At 48.1% G+C, this 20,164-nt stretch overlaps 2 protein-coding genes across 2 annotated transcripts in view; one reads left to right on the top strand and one right to left on the bottom strand.

The window, feature by feature from the left end:
• BCAS4 (breast carcinoma amplified sequence 4) overlaps positions 1-20,164 on the bottom strand; it is a 1,047,728-nt gene that overhangs the window by 461,413 nt on the left and 566,151 nt on the right. The gene's annotated exons all lie outside the window — the stretch shown is intronic.
• The window catches only part of RIPOR3 (RIPOR family member 3), a 265,471-nt gene continuing 265,359 nt past the window's right edge, over positions 20,053-20,164 (top strand). Inside the window, exon 1 of the mRNA XM_082272182.1 lies at positions 20,053-20,164. This exon is cut by the window's right edge and continues 52 nt beyond it. The gene's annotated coding sequence lies outside the window, so the exon portion shown is untranslated.

A 20,164-nucleotide genomic window follows, 5' to 3' on the forward strand; every position in this document is an offset into this window, starting at 1 on the left:
CAGCCGCCTGGCGTCTAGCAAACAGTGAGGTCACGGTCCTGAGAGGAAAGCGAGGCCGAGAAGAGGACCCAGCATGCAGAGCGGAGGAGGATCTTCCTCATCCTCCTCCACGCCTATTACTGACTCTCTGGCTCCACCCACCTCCTCCCTCTACCTTCTACTGTATGGCCGCTGCAGATAGGAAGCACAGGAGTCAACCTGCTATCTGTAGGGAGCAGTGAGTGACAACATATTATGTGCTTTGATGTAATTTGGGGGAAAAAAGTCATTTTCAGTTTCGGTTTTCGGCCAAGGGCATCCTGAATTTTCGGTTTCTGTTTCTGCCCAGAATTTTCATTTCAGTGCATCCCTACATTATATAATCCTTTTACAGAGCCGATTACATTATTTTATAACATTTTTAACTAGGGCTTATTTTTGGGGTAGGGCTTATTTTGCAGCCATCTTGGAAAATCACTCTAGGTCTTATTTTCGGGGAAATATGGTATTATTCTTATCTTGAAGTTTGTAAAGTTACTTTGTGAAGCTCCTCCCACATTCTGTGATAAGTAGTCACTATGCCCCGTGAGTAGCAGTTGCTGTGTCACACATTTCACAGAGCCTGCCTTCTCACCTACAGAGGGGCTGAGAGGCAGAGTTTCAGGAGGCGGAGTCAGTACAGGAAATCACAGCTTACAGGCAGCACGGTACCATGGGACATTTAGTCCTTAGAAATTGAAGAGAAGCTGCAAAGCATGCAGGGAATCCAGGAAGTTGTGGAAATAGATGGCCAGCAAACAGGCAGCAGAATTTCAAGTAAGCTTATATTGGATTGTCAAATATAAATATAGTTTGTATTGTAACCAGGGATTTTTTCTCAGAGAATAGGTGCAGGAACTCCCTTTTTTTTTGGAGTTACCCCTTGTTCCTGCCCCTACCTACCTCCCAGCACTTTCCTTGGTTCCACCCCCTACCCACCTCCCAGTACTGCCCCTTTTAGAGAATACAGAACCTTATATCATTTTGTGGTACTAAGTATTCGTTTTTAATGATAACAAGAAAAGCAGTAAAATTGATCCCCTGTAGCCAACAACAACAGTAGATCCCAATAGCAACAAAGGACCACCCACAACAAAATACCCCCAGCAGCAATGAACCCCGAGCAGCAACAACAGGTCTCCCCGCAGACAGCATCAATAGACCCTCCAGCAGTCAGATACAATAAGCTGCTCCCTCAACAGTAGATTCCTCCCAGAAACAACAGATCCCTCCCCCCACAGCAACATAAGACCAACCCCAGCAACAATAGATCTTCCAAAAGCAACAACAGACCTCCTATAAAAATAGACCCCTTTCAGGGACAATAGACCCCCCAGCAGCAACAGTAGACCTCCCCAGCAACAATAAGCCCCCCCCCCCGTGCAAAATATTCCCCCCCATCCAGCAACAATAGATCCCCTAGCAGCCATCATTAATAGACACTGTAGCAAACCCAGCACCCCTTGCCATTACATACATTCAGTGCAGGAGGTGCCGGGTCTGCGTTCCCCCAAGTTCCTGCGGAAAAAAAGCCCTGATTGTAAGTACAATACTGATATTATTAAATAATAGTGTATGCTGTGACCACAGATCTCCTTTAGACAGATCCAAATCGCATGACAAGTTGCACCCTATTGTCAGCAATGTTTAAAACGATGTGACGCCGACTTTTCGGTGTCGCACCGATTTAAAAAAAAAAAAGGTTCCTGCACTATTTTTTACCATTTCAAGTGTGACTTGCATCAATATTTGTGCAAGAAATTGCACAAATGTCGGCCAAGTCGCACCTGAAGTCGCACTGACATTCGGCTTTGAAATTGTGCGATTTCAAGTGAACTCGCGCAATTTCAAAGCCACATTCAGTGTGAACATGGGCTTAACCACTTGCCGACCGCATACTATATATATATACGGCGGCAGAGTGGCTCTCCCGGGCAAAAGCACGTATGGGTACGTCATTTGCCTGGGAGGAGCTAGGGGGCGAGCGTGCTCTGCCCCCGGCGTGCTCCCGCCCCCGATCGTCAGTGGGGAAGTCGATGCGTGTGTCAGGCGGATCCGATTGCCGCCGGCCACCTGCGATCGCTCCCCGCTGAGAGAGAGAAGGGCGGTCGGCTGTTGTAAACACATCTGACCGTTCTTCTCTCTGGAATGATCACAGAGCTCCTGTGATCCTTCTATATAGGAACACAGGTCTCTATGGTCATTTCACAAGCCACTCCCCCCCCACAGTTAGAATCACTCCCTTAGGCTCACATTTAACCCCGTGATCACCCACAGTGTTAACCCCTTCCCTGCCAGTGTCATTATTACAGTAACAGTGCAAATTTTTTAGCCCTGATTACTGTAGTAATGTCACTGGTCTGCCCAAAAGTGTAAAAAATGTCAGTTAGGGGTCCGATCTGTCCGCCGCAATGTCGCAGTCCCGCAAAAAAATCTCTGATTGCCGCCATTACTAGTAAAAAAAAAAATAAACAATAAAAATAACAGAAATCATTCCCGTAGTTAGTAGATGCGATAACTTTTGGGCAAACCAATCAAAATACGCTTATTGCAATTTTTTTTTTTTTACCAAAAATATGTAGCAGAATACAAATTGGCCTAAAATGTTAAAAAATTTTGATTTTTTTAAATTTTTTTGAGGAATGTTATATAGCAGGATGTGAAAAATATTGCTTTTTTTTTTCAAAATTGTCGCTCTTTTTTTGTTTATAGTGCAAAAAATAAAAATCGCACAGGTGATCAAATACCACCAAAAGAAAGATCTATTTGTGGGAAAAAAAGGACGTCAATTTTAATTGGGTACAGCGTCGCACGACCGCGCAATTGTCTGTTAAAGTAACGCAGTGCCGAATCACAAAATAGGGCTTGGTCATTAAGGGGGCAAAATCCTTCCGGTCTTAAAGTGGTTAATCTCACTATCAGTATGTGTACTGACATGGCCTATCTTGGTGTTTACAGAACAGAAGCAAGTAAGAATATGCAATGAAGTTTGCATTAAGTACCTTGTAAGGGGTTTGATTTTATTAACAAAACTGGAGTTTTTCTTTAGGTTTCGTAACTTACAGAGACAAGGATGACAGCGGTCCCCCGGGTGCGGTGCACAGCATGTCTTGGCAGTAATCCGTCTGATAAATCTGCCAGGCGTGACGGGTGGCAGCACTACTATCTGATCCTGCAGTCACAGGGGAGTTATGGAATACAACTTGCAGCATGCAAACAGGGAGCAAGTCAGTGCTGAAGAATGCACAGAGATGGATGAGCAGGGGCCCCGCGCTGCAAGACGAGGGGAACACAATCATTACTGCGTCCCTCTGCTAATAAAACATCAGAATGTCTTCTACTGAGTCCATCTTACAGCAACAGACATGACAGTTTGTACAAACCATGGTCACATAAAGACGTAACTAGAACCTTCAGGGCCCCCGCTGCAAGAAACCATGAAGGGCCCCCCTGACCCCCCCCTCCATCCGAGCCCCCAAGCATCCAGTTCTGGGAGGGCGTCCATGGACATCCTAGAACCCTGCCTTCCACGTTCCCCCCACAGGTGATCACAGATCATCGTAAAGGGCCAATCACAGCGCCCCTTTACCATGTGATCAGCCGATCACATGTAAATGGACTTGCCGGTTATCAGCAGTCCTCTCCTCCCACGCTGTGTCAGTCTGTACGTTGTTTACACTGATAATCAGGGCGCTGATCATCATTGCCCTAATGATCATTTCAGCCCCATCAGTGAAGCCTATCAGTGCTCATCAATACTGCCTATCAGTGCCTATCAATGTTGCCTATCAGTTTCCATCAGTGCCGCCTATCAGTGTTTATTAATGCCACATTTCAGTGCCTATCAGTGCTACTTATCAGTTCCCATCAGTGCATCCTACCAATGCCATCTATCAGTGCCCATCAATGCCACCTATCAGTTCCCATCAGTGCTTCCTATCAGTACCATCTATCAGTGCTCACCAGTGCCCCCTATCAGTGCCATCTGTCAGTGCCACCTATCAGTGCCCTTCAGTGCTACCTTCCAGTGCTCATCAATGGCGCTTATCAGTGCCGTCTATCATTGCTGCCTATCAGTGCCACCTATCAATGCTCATCAATGCCGCCTATCAGTTCTGCCTATTAGTGCCACCTATCAGTGCTCATCAATGTTGCCTATCAGTGCCCATTAGTGCAGCCTATCAGTGCTCATCAGTGCTGCCTATTAGTACCACCTATCAGTGTCCATCAATGCCACCTATTAGTGCCCATCAGTGCTGCCTATTAGTGCCACCTATCAGTGCCCTCCAGTGCTACCTATCAGTGCTCATCAATGCCACCTATCAGTGCCATCTATCATTACTGCCTATCAGTGCTCATCAATGCCGCCTATCAGTGCCCATTAGTGCAGCCTATCAGTGCTGCCTATCAGTGCTTATCAATGCTGCCTATTAGTGCCACCTATCACTGCTCATCAATACCTATCAGTGCCCATTAGTGCAGCATATCAGTGCTCATCAATGCTGCCAATTGGTGCCGCCTATCAGTGCTGCATTATTAGTAACACCTATCAGTGCTCATCAATGTCACCTATTAGTGCCCATTAGTGCAGCCTATCAGTGCTCATCAGTGCTGCCTATCAATGCCCATTAGTGCAGCCTATTAGTGCCGCCTATCAGTGCTCATCAATGCTGCCTATCATTGCCCATTAGTGCAGCCTATTAGGGCTGCCCATCAGTGCTGCTGATCATTGCCTCCTTATCAGTACCTCTTCAGCAGGACTCTGAGCTGAGAACGTGTCTCTCATACAGCCCAAATCAAAACATTTTGATTTTTAAATTTTTTTTTATGGGAATGTTATATAGCAGAATGTGAAAAAATATTGTTTTTTTTTTTTTCAAAATTGTCGCTAACTTTTTGTTTATAGCCAAAAAAAAAAAAAAAAATTGCAGAGGTGATCAAATACCACCAAAATAAATCTCTATTTGTGGGGAAAAAAAGGACATCTACTTTATTTGGGTACAGCGTCGCACGACCGCGCAATTTTCCGTTAAAGTAACGCAGTGCCGAATCTCAAAAAATGGCCTGGTCATTAAGGGGGCAAATCCTTCTGGTCCAGAAGTGGTTAAAGTAACGCAGTTCTGTATCGCAAAAAATGGCCTGGTCATTAAGGGGGAGGGGGGGGGGGAATCTTCTGAAGATCAAGTGGTTATAAACAGTAACAATGTAGCAATCCAAAGGTAAATTGTAGCTTTCATTCTCAGAAGACGGACACAAGTGGGTAGATTGTTATTTGCCCGGATGTCTCAGTAGCTGTCCTTTAGTATCGGGGATCGATGATCTCAGACACCGCTGACCCCCGACATGTCAGATGCATGCAGTACGGCTCACAGGGGTCCTTTAATTCCAGCTGCGGACATTCATGCTTGCTTTCCATCTGCATAAACACAACTTTGATGAGCGCAGAAAATATTTTTCCGCCAGGAATTTGCCTAGAATGTCACCCGGGCCGCATACCATTCTATTATATACACAACTTGTAAATACACTTTATTATTAACCCCAACGTTATGGGGGCCGTGCTTTAACCTCTTCAGTGCCGGAGGCTTTCCCACCTTCACTGGGAGGAGGTGATGGACTGATGGTGGTGGATGACCAACGGCTTTCCTGGATCAAACACATAACGTAAAGAGAAGGCGAACCAAACTTAAAGTGGAACTCCACCCAAAAGGGAGAAGTTCCACTTTAAGGACTCGTTCCTCTTGCACAATTGGCACTTTTGAGGAGCGGGGGGGGTATCAGGTATCCGATTTTGACAGGTACCTGCTCCCACTTCCGTTCCCACCCACACAGGGTGATTAGACACCCTGTGCGCAAGCCCGAGCTAGGGTTGCCACCTCATCCCTTTATTCCAGGACACATATTAATTACACAGGTTCTGAGGCTGGTATAATGCACATAAGGCACCAAGTGAGTTTAACCACTTTACCGCTGAGTACCGTAGTACTACTGCGACAAAGTGGCTCTTGTAGGTCTGACGACGTAGACCTACGTCGCCAGACTCCTCCCCCTGTAGGCGGCGCTCGCGCGCCGCCGGAGGCGCGCTCCCGCTGTTTTCAGTCACAGCGGGAGTCGGGCCAGGGGAGGAGCAGCGGCGATCGTCTGGGAATCCAGTCTGGAGATCCGCCCGCCTGTGTAAACAGAGCGGGCGGATCTCCTCAGTGACAGGGAGTGACAGATCGCACTGTTCAGCATAGCAGGACATCCGATCTGTCCTTGTCTCACACAGTCACCTCCCCCCCCACACGTCAGTAAGCACCAGGCATACATTAACCCCTCCCTCTCCAATAAAATTAACCCCTTCCCTGCCAGTGTCATTTTTACAGTAACAGTGCATATTTATAGCACTGATTACTGCAGTAATGTCACTGGTACCCCCAAAAATGTCAGTCAAGGGTCCGATCTGTCCGCCGCAATGTCGCAGTCCCGCAAAAAAAATCGCAGATCGCCGCCATTACTCGTTAAAAAGAAAAACACCAAAAATGACATAAATCTTTCCCTTTGTTAGTAAACGCAATAACTTTTGCGCAAACCAATCAAAATACGCTTATTGCGATTTTTTTTTACCAAACATAGGTAGCAGAAAACAAATTGGCCAAAAATTTTAAAAAAATTCGATTTTTACATCTTTTTTGGGGGGAATTTCATATAAAAAAATGTTAAAAATATTATTTTTTCAAAACAAACGCTCTTTTTTTGTTTATAGCGCAAAAAGTAAAAATCGCACAGGTGATCAAATACCACCAAAAGAAAGCTCTGTTTGTGGGAAAAAAAGGACGTAAATTTCGTTTGGGTATGGCGTCGCACGAACGCGCAATTGTCAGTTAAAGTCGCACAGTGCCGAATCGCAAAAAGTGGCCCAGACGTAAGACAGCAAAATGCTCTAGTGGTAAAGTGGTTAATTACCACCTTAATCAGCCACAGAACCTGTGCAATTAATGTGTGCCCTGGTTTAAAGGGATCAGATGGCAACCTCATCTCTTTAAGAAGAAAACACCCCCCTTAGTGTTATTACCCACAATCATAGGCGTGTGCACAGGGTGTGCCTGATGTGCCTGGGCACACCCTAATCACCCTGTGTGGCGCAGATTCCCCCTGATATTTAAACAAAGCCCGCCAACATAAAATAGTAAAAAATAATAAAAAAGTACTGACACCGTCCACTGCTCTACTGACACCGCCAGTATAAGTACACATGCACACACATATACTGTATGTGTTTGAGCTTTGAGGTGCACACCCTAATGCAAGAGGCTGGGCACACTTATGCCTATCCAGTAATGCACTTAGTATGGCATAGGTAGTCTGTGTGCTCCTGCTTTGGTTTACAACAAAATGACTGACATAAGTTTACACCAGTGATGAGCATCATGGGAAATGTAGTTCCAAAACATCTGGGGTGCCAAGGTTCGCCATCATTGGTTTACACTGTGAATTCTTTGTACCACAAGAAAATGGCCGCCACCCTCCACCTGCCACAGGTACACCTGAGAGCACCTATGGCAGCAGGAAGGTGGAGAGCACACAAGGACTGTATGTAGATGGAGAGCACACGGGGACTGTATGTAGATGGAGAGCACACGGGGACTGTATGTAGATGGAGAGCACACGGGGACTGTATGTAGATGGAGAGCACACAAGGACTGTATGTAGATGGAGAGCACACAGGGACTGTATGTAGATGGAGAGCACACAAGGACTGTATGTAGATGGAGAGCACACGGGGACTGTATGTAGATGGAGAGCACACGGGGACTGTATGTAGATGGAGAGCACACAAGGACTGTATGTAGATGGAGAGCACACAAGGACTGTATGTAGATGGAGAGCACACAGGGACTGTATGTAGACGGAGAGCACACGGGGACTGTATGTAGATGGAGAGCACACAGGGACTGTATGTAGATGGAGAGCACACAGGGACTGTATGTAGATGGAGAGCACACAGGGACTGTATGTAGATGGAGAGCACACAGGGACTGTATGTAGATGGAGAGCACACGGGGACTGTATGTAGATGGAGAGCACACAGGGACTGTATGTAGATGGAGAGCACACGGGGACTGTATGTAAATGGAGAGCACACAGGGACTGTATGTAGATGGAGAGCACACAGGGACTGTATGTAGATGGAGAGCACACAGGGACTGTATGTAGATGGAGAGCACACAAGGACTGTATGTAGATGGAGAGCACACAGGGACTGTATGTAGACGGAGAGCACACGGGGACTGTATGTAGATGGAGAGCACACAGGGACTGTATGTAGATGGAGAGCACACAGGGACTGTATGTAGATGGAGAGCACACAGGGACTGTATGTAGATGGAGAGCACACAGGGACTGTATGTAGATGGAGAGCACACAGGGACTGTATGTAGATGGAGAGCACACAAGGACTGTATGTAGATGGAGAGCACACAGGGACTGTATGTAGACGGAGAGCACACGGGGACTGTATGTAGATGGAGAGCACACAGGGACTGTATGTAGATGGAGAGCACACAGGGACTGTATGTAGATGGAGAGCACACGGGGACTGTATGTAGATGGAGAGCACACAGGGACTGTATGTAGATGGAGAGCACACGGGGACTGTATGTAAATGGAGAGCACACGGGGACTGTATGTAGATGGAGAGCACACGGGGACTGTATGTAGATGGAGAGCACACAGGGACTGTATGTAGATGGAGAGCACACGGGGACTGTATGTAAATGGAGAGCACACAGGGACTGTATGTAGATGGAGAGCACACAGGGACTGTATGTAGATGGAGAGCACACGGGGACTGTATGTAGATGGAGAGCACACGGGGACTGTATGTAGATGGAGAGCACACAGGGACTGTATGTAGATGGAGAGCACACAGGGACTGTATGTAGATGGAGAGCACACAGGGACTGTATGTAGATGGAGAGCACACGGGGACTGTATGTAGATGGAGAGCACACGGGGACTGTATGTAGATGGAGAGCACACGGGGACTGTATGTAGATGGAGAGCACACGGGGACTGTATGTAGATGGAGAGCACACGGGGACTGTATGTAGATGGAGAGCACACAGGGACTGTATGTAGATGGAGAGCACACAGGGACTGTATGTAGATGGAGAGCACACAGGGACTGTATGTAGATGGAGAGCACGCAGGGACTGTATGTAGATGGAGAGCACACAGGGACTGTATGTAGATGGAGAGCACACGGGGACTGTATGTAGATGGAGAGCACACGGGGACTGTATGTAGATGGAGAGCACACGGGGACTGTATGTAGATGGAGAGCACACGGGGACTGTATGTAGATGGAGAGCACACAAGGACTGTATGTAGATGGAGAGCACACGGGGACTGTATGTAGATGGAGAGCACACAGGGACTGTATGTAGATGGAGAGCACACAGGGACTGTATGTAGATGGAGAGCACACAGGGACTGTATGTAGATGGAGAGCACACAAGGACTGTATGTAGATGGAGAGCACACAGGGACTGTATGTAGACGGAGAGCACACGGGGACTGTATGTAGATGGAGAGCACACAGGGACTGTATGTAGATGGAGAGCACACAGGGACTGTATGTAGATGGAGAGCACACAGGGACTGTATGTAGATGGAGAGCACACAGGGACTGTATGTAGATGGAGAGCACACAGGGACTGTATGTAGATGGAGAGCACACGGGGACTGTATGTAGATGGAGAGCACACAGGGACTGTATGTAGATGGAGAGCACACGGGGACTGTATGTAAATGGAGAGCACACAGGGACTGTATGTAGATGGAGAGCACACAGGGACTGTATGTAGATGGAGAGCACACGGGGACTGTATGTAGATGGAGAGCACACGGGGACTGTATGTAGATGGAGAGCACACAGGGACTGTATGTAGATGGAGAGCACACAGGGACTGTATGTAGATGGAGAGCACACAGGGACTGTATGTAGATGGAGAGCACACGGGGACTGTATGTAGATGGAGAGCACACGGGGACTGTATGTAGATGGAGAGCACACGGGGACTGTATGTAGATGGAGAGCACACGGGGACTGTATGTAGATGGAGAGCACACGGGGACTGTATGTAGATGGAGAGCACACAGGGACTGTATGTAGATGGAGAGCACACAGGGACTGTATGTAGATGGAGAGCACGCAGGGACTGTATGTAGATGGAGAGCACACAGGGACTGTATGTAGATGGAGAGCACACGGGGACTGTATGTAGATGGAGAGCACACGGGGACTGTATGTAGATGGAGAGCACACGGGGACTGTATGTAGATGGAGAGCACACGGGGACTGTATGTAGATGGAGAGCACACAAGGACTGTATGTAGATGGAGAGCACACGGGGACTGTATGTAGATGGAGAGCACACAGGGACTGTATGTAGATGGAGAGCACACAGGGACTGTATGTAGATGGAGAGCACACAAGGACTGTATGTAGATGGAGAGCACACAGGGACTGTATGTAGACGGAGAGCACACGGGGACTGTATGTAGATGGAGAGCACACAGGGACTGTATGTAGATGGAGAGCACACAGGGACTGTATGGCGAAGGTGGGTGAAGGATCTCTGAAATCCTGGCAGGTTATTCCTATGGATGGGGTGACCAGGTGAGGGGGGTACAGTGACATGTCTGATGATAGGAGAGGGGAACAGTGGAGTGAGCACCCCCCTGCCTCCACTAAGGTCAGTATGTCTTGCAGTGTAACATGCAGATAAATAAATGTACTATTGAACTGTCAGGCGTTTATTATTTCAGACTCTGTAAATGGTGTTTTGCACAGACACACAATTTAAAGGAAATATGATTCACCCATAGTGACTGCTTTATTATCACCATTTAATAGGACCGCTCGCTCTGGGCTATAGGATATCATAGAATATGTGGGTGCAGCATTCGGTGCTTTAAGGAAGTATATGATATTGGGGTAAATGGTGGATACAGTGGACTGATTTTAGGGAGACTGAGAAGGAGGATGCCGGTAGTGATTTAGGAGTACAGTGGTCACGCCTAGGGGTGCACTGGGAGGATCTTGGAGTGACACTGACATAAGGTGGGGTTTATTGGGGTGGCTGTCAGGATGAGATAAAAGGTTGTAATGTAGGGAAGAGATTTTGGGGTAACAGGGGTGTGGAATCTGAGTATGTTCAAGATGTTGCCAGGGGCACAGGTGGTCGGTAGGGAATAGTTAGGAAGAATTAGTAATATATGTAATGAAATAAAGGCAGGTGAGTCGGGGATACAGATAGGACAGTTTAGGGGGGTAGAGGTAGGATAGACATGGGGGTGTATAGATAGTTGGGAGAACACGTAGGACAGACTGGGGGTGTACAGATAGGTGGGAGCACAGGTAGGACAGACATGGGGGCATAAAGATAGGTTGGTAAACAGGTAGGACAGACATGGGGGTGTACATATAGGTGGGAGCACAGGTAGGACAGACATAGGAGTGTACATATAGGTGGGATCACAGCTAGGACAGACATAGGGGTGTATAGTTAGGTGGGAGCACAGGTAGGACAGACTTGGGATGTATGATTAGGTGGGGGTACAGGTAGGACAGACTGGGGGTGTATATATAGGTGGGAATGCACGTAGGACAGTCTGGGGGTGTACAGATAGGTGGGAGCACAGGTAGGACAGTCTGGGGGTGTACAGGTAGGTGGGAGTACAGGTAGGACAGACTGGGGGTGTACAGATAGGTGGGAGCACAGGTAGGACAGACTGGGGGTGTACAGATAGGTGTTGGTACAGGTAGGACAGACTGGAGGTTTATAGATAGTTGGGGGTACAGGTAGGACAGACTGGGGGTATATAGGTAGGTTGGTATACAGGTAAGACAGACTGGGGGTGTACAGATAGGTGTGGGTACAGGTAGGTCAGGTTGGGGGTGTACAGATAGGTGTGGGTACAGGTAAATCAGATTTGGGGTGTACAGATAGGTGTGGGTACAGGTAGGTCAGGTTGGGGGTGTACAGATAGGTGTGGGTACAGGTAGGTCAGGTTGGGGGTGTACAGATAGGTGTGGGTACAGGTAGGTCAGGTTGGGGGTGTACAGATAGGTGTGGGTACAGGTAGGTCAGGTTTGGGGTGTACAGATAGGTGTGGGTACAGGTAGGTCAGGTTGGGGGTGTACAGATAGGTGTGGGTACAGGTAGGTCAGGTTGGGGGTGTACAGATAGGTGTGGGTACAGGTAGGTCAGGTTGGGGGTGTACAGATAGGTGTGGGTACAGGTAGGTCAGGTTGGGGGTGTACAGATAGGTGTGGGGACAGACAGGTCACGTTGGGGGTGTGGGGACGAGAAGGTCAGGTTGGGGGTGTGAGGACAGTACAGATAGATGTGGGGTCAGGTTTGGGTGTACAGATAGGTGTGGGGACAGATAGGTCAGGTTGGGGGTGTACAGATAGGTGTTGGGGTCAGGTTGGAGGAGTACAGGTAGGTGGGGGCAGGAATGAGATGAATGGATAGAAGCTGGACACACAGTGATTTAGGGATATGATGGATTTTACACAGAGGAGGCGAATATGAAATATAGATCACCTTTCATACATACTTTCATAGTAATTTCATGTTTCTGTGTCAGCAGCCAGCTGGCCGTTATTTCATTCTTAGAAGAATTTCTGCAGGAGACATAAGAAAGAAATGACAGTCGCAGCTCTCCATTCCTCCTCTAGGGGGAGCTCTTTAACTCATTTTTTTATTTGAACAAGTTATAATTGGGCTTATAACTGCACATTATTAATATTATTATTGTTATTATTATTTTGTATTGTTTGTACAATTCTGCCCTACTTTTCTGTTTCCTATTTCTCCTGATATTTTTTTTTAACTTTATTATTTCATTATTTTGATATTGAATGTTGGGCTGAAGACAGTGTCATGAGGCTGCTAACATGACATGCTTCCCGGACTGCCAAGTAACAGCACATGTGTGATAATTTTGTAAAATAGACAAATTGCACTGACTGGTTCATCTGTGAGTCCTAAATAACGTGCCAGATTACACCTGTGCCCAGAGGGGAGAAATGATCCATTCAGATGTTACATTGTGGCAATCCTATGTCCACCATGTGCCCATAGAAGCCATGCCAGGTGGGGTATATAGAGCCAAATGGAACAGAACAAACAAAATCCCTTTTGTTTCCAGCATGGCCTACTCTAGTGATGGCGGACCTTGGCAGCCCAGATGTTTTGGAACTACATTACCCATGATGCTCATGCACTCTGCAGTGTAGTTGTGCATCATGGGAAATGTAGTTCCAAAACATCTGGGCTGCCAAGGTTCGCCATCACTGGGCCCTATTCCATTTGCTACGCCTCTCCCATATCCAGTGCTGTGTTATCCAGGCCAATGACCTGAATTACAATGCAGGTTTGAACTATCTCAAACTTGCTATCAAATACAATATATTCGTAATCGATTACCAAACGGGCAGTGCAAATCCTTTCCTATTCCCCAGTTAGTTGCTAACTGGCACAATGACCAACAGGGCCGCTGATAGCAGGGGGGGTGGGGGAAAACAACCAGTCCTCCTGTAGGGGGCCCGGGCACACAGGGGGGCCCCAACAGCACAGGGAATTGGTGCGGTCGGGCGGAGGAGAAATTACAGAATGAAGCCCTGTGTGGCTCTCTGCAGCAGCTGAAAAGCATTTTCTCCCCCTCCTGCCAGCTTTCAGCTGCTGCAGGGAGAGACACAGACACAGGGCATCATTCCTGTAATTGCTTCTTCGACACCGATCCCCCTCCGTTCTGCCTGCTTCTGATTCCCCCCTTTGTGCCCCCTTTTCACTGTGTACCCCCCCCCCCCCCCCCGCAGAGCTGCAGGCTTCCCTGTTCTGTAAAAAAACAACAAATTGTAAAAAAATATATAATTAACTAGATGCCGTCTGTGCTATAGCTGAATGATGGCTACAGTGCGGACCTTAATTGCACATTGACATCCTCCCGTGCACGAACATCCTGCTCGCTCCCTGCGGAGCGCGCCCGGCTCGCTCTGTGATCGGCGAGTCCATGAGTCTCGCCTGATCACAGATCGGATTAAGGGGGCGGTCCCGCCCCCTTACCACGTGATCAGCTGTCAGCCAATGTCAGCCGGTGATCAGCTGTTTGTTTTCTCCTTACACTGGCTGCTGTCAGAGGGACATCGGTCCCGAAGAGGAAAGGAATTCGTGCCCCCAGTGCCACCTACCAGTGCCCACCAGTGTCACCCACCAGCACCACCTACCAGTGCCCACCAGCTCCACCTACCAATGCCCGCCAGTGCCACCTATCAGTGCTCACCAGTGCCACCTATCAGTGCCAATCAGTGCCCCATCATAAGTGTCCCCTACCAGTGCCTATCATTGCCCATCAGTGCCACCTGTTAGTGTCTATCAGTGCCCATGAGTGCCGCCTATTAGTGCTCTTCAGCGGCACCTACCAGTGCCCTTTAGTGCCACCCATCAGTGTCCATCGGTGCCACCCATCAGTGCCACCTATCAGTGCCGCCTTATCAGTGCCCACCAGAGCCACCTATCTGGCTGTACGGGGCCCTGTGATTTCTGAAAGCAGCCCTGCTGACCAATCATAGAAGGTGATTCTGGTAGTGATTGTTCCATACCATTGGCGATTCATTGCTATCAAATTTAGTCGTACAATTGAGCTGCTAATAAACCCCCCATGTTGGTTAGTAATAAAGGCTTGAGTGTTAATGAGCAACCAGATATCACTGGACGGATGCCAAAGGTGCTATTGCTATCATCAGGATGTAGGAATGGCACCTCCTGCTTCATGTATGGCTGCTCTATGTTGTGCAGCTACGGTAACATCATTAAAAAGAGAGTGGTGGGCTTAATAATAGGGTGCTGGGCTGTGCCAAGGGGTGGGCAGAAAGGTCGGGCACCTTGGGTGCTTCAGCAGGAAGGGTTGCAAAACGAACAGGAACTGCAATCCTTACTGCTGCAGTTGTTCACAGGTCATGGGAAAGGAGCACTTCTCACCTTGGGTGCTGTAGGGACCCTGTCCCAGCGCTGGTAGGGAGACAACTTGGGCCACCTGACATTTAAAATATACAGTAGCCTCTGGTGCCAGCTGTGCAATGCTTCTGAAAACTTATCAGCAAAATTGTTTTCTCAGATCTTTTTTTGTGGTTTTTTTTTCAGACATGTCTCGCTGTTCAGTAAGAATAAGAAGAAGATTGTTAAACCATCGTAGACGAGGCAAGGTAAACCGGGACCTTCTTTTCTTCTCCCGCCGATATACAAAAACAAGGGAAGCGTCAGTGCAACTCATAGCAATCTGATGGATACTTAGCTAACATTAACCTGGTCTGAAGAAGCGATTCGTGGAATCTTACTGGCTCCTTGATAAGAAAAACTCTTTCCTCTAACACAGGGGTGTCAAAATCCATTTAATCGCGGGCCGCATTAGCAGTATGGTTGCCCTAAAAGGGGCAGTTGTATCTGGGTGCGATATGTAAAAAAAAAGTTGGGTTCAAGAGTACGTTACGTACATGGTGCAGAGCTCAGGATTATTTTATGTACAGAGTGCAGAGCTCAGGAGTGCAGTGTGTACAGAGTGCAGGGTTCAAGAGTGCACTATGCATAGAATGCAGGTTTCAGGAGTGCGTTATGTAAAGGGTGCAGAGCTCAGGAGTGCACTGTGTACAGAGTGCAGGGCTTAAGAGTGCACTGTGCATAGAATGCAGGGTTCAGGAGTGCCTTATGCACAGGGTGCAGAAGTCAGGATTATTTTATGTACAGGGTGCAGAGCTCAGGAGTGCACTGTGTACAGAGTGCAGGGTTCAAGAGTGCGCTATGCATAGAATGCAGGGTTCAGGAGTGCGTTATGTACAGTATGCAGAACTCAGGATTATTTTATGTACAGAGTGCAGAGCTCAGGAGTGCACTGTGTACAGAGTGCAGGCTTCAAGAGTGCGCTATGCATAGAATGCAGGGTTCAGGAGTGCGTTATGTGCAGGGTGCAGAACTCAGGATTATCTTATGTACAGAGCGCAGAGCTCAGGAGTGCACTGTGTACAGAGTGCAGGGTTTAAGAGTGCGCTGTGCATAGAATGCAGGGTTCAGGAGTGCGTTATGCACAGGGTGCAGAACTCAGGATTATTTTATGTACAGAGTGCAGAGCTCAGGAGTGCACTGTGTACAGAGTGCAGGGATCAAGAGTGCGCTATGCAAAGAATGCAGGGTTCAAGAGTGCGTTATGTACAGGGTGCAGAACTCAGGATTATCTTATGTACAGAGCGCAGAGCTCAGGAGTGCACTGTGTACAGAGTGCAGGGTTTAAGAGTGCGCTATGCATAGAATACAGGGTTCAGGAGTGCGTTATGTACAGGGTGCAGAACTCAGGATTATTTTATGTACAGAGTGCAGAGCTCAGGAGTGCACTGTGTACAGAGTGCAGGGATCAAGAGTGCGCTATGCATAGAATGCAGGGTTCAGGAGTGCGTTATGTACAGGGTGCAGAACTCAGGATTATTCTATGTACAGAGCGCAGAGCTCAGGAGTGCACTGTGTACAGAGTGCAGGGTTCAAGAGTGTGCTATGCATAGAATGCAGGGTTCAGGAGTGCGTTATGTACAGTATGCAGAACTCAGGATTATTCTATGTACAGAGGGCAGAGCTCAGGAGTGCATTACGTACAAAGTTCAGGTGTGTGCTGTGTACAGAGTGCAGAGTTTAGGGGTGCACTATGCACAGTGTGCAACCCCAACCCCCTCCCCAAAGCTTCCTTGCATCTCTCTCCTACCTTGCCTGGCTCTAGTACCTCCCTTTGTAGGCTGCTTTCCTCGCCTTGCAGGGAGTGGAAGCGGAGGGTGAAAGTTGGGGGTGGCAGAATGGAGTTCCCCCACATTCCTGGTGCAAAACTGGGTGTGAGGGCCACATGACAAAGCCTGGAGGGCAAGATTCGACCCTATGGGCCTTGTGTTTGACATATGTGCTCTAACACTTCAGCTCCAGAAGATTTTACCCCCTTCATGACCAGGCCATTTTTTGCTATTTTTCACTGTGCTATTTTAAATGACAATTGCACCAAAGAAAAAAGTGATCAGGCGCCTGGTGGAAAATATTTACACTACTTGAAGCGTGTTTGCTGGTTTATAATTTGACCTGCTTTCTGCACTTTTTCGCACTTGAATCACTGATTGTTCTTTTCTCAGGTCTTTTTTTAGCAATTTTTCACTAGATTTTTCATGCTCCCAACTTTGTGGGAGGAGTTTGGGGATGGCCCCTTCCTGTTCCAACATGACTGCGCACCAGTGCACAAAGCAAGGTCCATAAAGACATGGATGAGCGTGTTTGGGATGCAGGAACTTGACTGGCCTGCACAGAGTCACAGAATCCTGACCTCAACCCGATAGAACACTTATCTTAGTGCAATCGGGTTGGGGTCAGGACTCTGTGCAGGCCAGTCAAGTTCCTCCACCCCAAACTCGCTCATCCATGTCTTTATGCACCTTGCTCTGTGCCCTGGTCCAAATCATTTGGTTAAGGGGGATTATGGTGTGGGGTTGTTTTTCAGGGGTTGGGCTTAGCCCCTTAGTTCCAGTGAAGGGAACTCTTAAGGCGTCAGCATACCAAGACATTTTGGACAATTTCATGCTCCCAACTTTGTGGGAAGAGCTTGGGGATGGCCCCTTCCTGTTCCAACATGACTGTGCGCCAGTGCACAAAGCAAGGTCCATAAAGACATGGATGAGCGAGTTTGGGGTGGAGGAACTTCACTGGCCTGCACAGAGTCCTGACCCCAACCTGATAGAACACCTTTGGGATAAATTAGAGTGGAGACTTGTGGACAGCCTTCCCAGAAGAGTTGAAGCTGTTATAGCTGCAAAGGGTGGGCCAACTCAATATTGAACCCTACGGACTAAGACCGGGATGCCATTAAAAATCTCACGCGTGTAAAGGCAGGCGTCCCAATACTTTTGGTAATATAGTGTGTGTTTAGCGCACCTCAGCTGGAACAGGCTTATGTGAATCAGCTCTATAGTGGATCCTTCTAATTTTTATATAAAGAGAGATACCGTATATACTCGAGTATAAGCCGAGTTTTTCAGCATATTTTTTCATGCTGAAAAAGCCCCCCTTGGCTTATACTCGAGTCACTGGCTCACTGTCTTTTTAAAAATGGCGCCGCCCGGCGGCGACGTGTCACCACGCATGCGCCGTATGCCCGGGAATAGCCGAACGTGTACGGGCTTTCCCAAGCATTGGCGGCGCATGCGCGGTGACGTATTGGTGCCGGGCAGCGCAATTTTTTAATCGAAGGCGCCTCACCAACAGGTAAGTGAGACTCCTCCGCAGCCCCTGCATTTCCTCATACAGTGCTGCGGGCATGGTAAAGGACATTCTCCTATACCATGCCCGCAGCACTGCATCTCCTGTGCCATGCCTGTACATACTGTGCCATGCCTATACATCACCTGTGCCATGCCTGTACCATCTCCTGTACCATGACCTGTGTCATGCCTGTACCATCTCCTGTACCATGACCTGTGCCATGCCTGAACCATCACCAGTGCCATGCCTATACCATGACCTGTGCCATGCCTATACCATCACCTGTGCCATGCCTATACCATCTCCTGTACCATGACCTGTGCCATGCCTGTACCATGACCTGTGCCATGCCTGTACCATCACCTGTGCCATGCCTGTATCATGACCTGTGCCATGACTGTACCATGACCTGTGCCATGCCTGTATCATGACCTGTGCCATGACTGTACCATGACCTGTGCCATGCCTGTATCATGACCTGTGCCATCTCCTGTACCATAACCTGTGCCATGCCTATACCATCACCTGTGCCATCTCCTGTATCATGACCTGTGCCGTGCCTGTATCATGACCTGTGCCATGACTGTACCATGACCTGTGCCATGCCTGTACCATGACCTGTGCCATCTCCTGTACCATGCCCGAACCATCTCCTGTACCATGCCCGAACCATCTCCTGTACCATGCCTGCAGCCCCTGTTTTGTGTCTCGTGGTGGTCCAGTTTGGTCCAGTAGCTGCTGCTTTTCCCACCCTAGGCTTATATTCGAGTCAATACGTTTTCACACTTTTTTGTGGTAAAATTAGGTGCCTCGGCTTATATTCGGGTCGGCTTATACTCGAGTATATACGGTTCTTCTGTGATGATAATCTGGACACATCTCTACTTGTTGCTTATAAATAAAATGTAATTGTTTATGAAATTATAAATTTATTGTCTTATATTTTGCTGTGAAAGATTTGTCAGATTTAATCCCTTGGAAATGAGATGGGAATTCCCCCCTCCCCCCCCCCTCTATCTCCAGCCAGGGAAACCCCTAATATAATTGTCCACCATCCCCTAACAAAGACCATTTCCCACTGGTTGACAAAGGCAGGCGTGTGCGTCCGGCGTTCTCACGTCGCGGCGTCGGTACCGGCATTAAACTTGGAAGTGGTGACCTCCCTGATCCTTGTCCTTTGTCCCCGGCCTTTGTGTCACCAGCCCCCCCCCCCCCCCCCCCATAGCCAAGAATGGGTTTACCAGCTCAGAATGAATTCCTTTAAAGGGATTGGGGGAGGAGGTGTTTATTCTCCCCGAGAAATCTGTTTGTGATTAACATGGACAAAGCATTGTGCAAAATCCTAGTAAACAAGGGAAAAAAAATAAAAAAACAAAAAAAATAAATAAAAAAGAACCCCGTCCATCTAGACCCCCCCCCCTTTTTTTTCCTTGCACAGCACCATTGATGAAGCGAAGGCAGGATCAGATAGTCCCTGATTAATAGCAGAGGCTTTCTGACACAACCACAAGTTCTGCATGTCCTTTCAATTAGCAGTTCTTTCCCATTCCCTATGCCAGATCCAGGGGGGGTAGTAGAGGGTTGGGACTGCTGAGCAGAAAGGGTAAGGAAAGGAGGAGGGGGGGAGGAAGGTACCCTGGGCTGGAGTGACAGAGGTGCTCCACACTTTTGGAAAGTTTTTTCGTAGTGGATCCCACCCCTCTCTTCCTCTCACTGTACAATTCATAGAAGGAGCTGCTGCTGAGCTGGCTTTCCCGATAAGCCTGTTATCTGCACCCTGCATGTATGACAGCTGCAAGCAAACGCCAGTCGCA

The sequence above is a fragment of the Pelophylax lessonae genome (assembly GCF_965119305.1).
Source record: "Pelophylax lessonae genome assembly, chromosome: 11".
In the NCBI taxonomy this organism is placed as follows: Eukaryota; Metazoa; Chordata; class Amphibia; order Anura; family Ranidae; genus Pelophylax; species Pelophylax lessonae.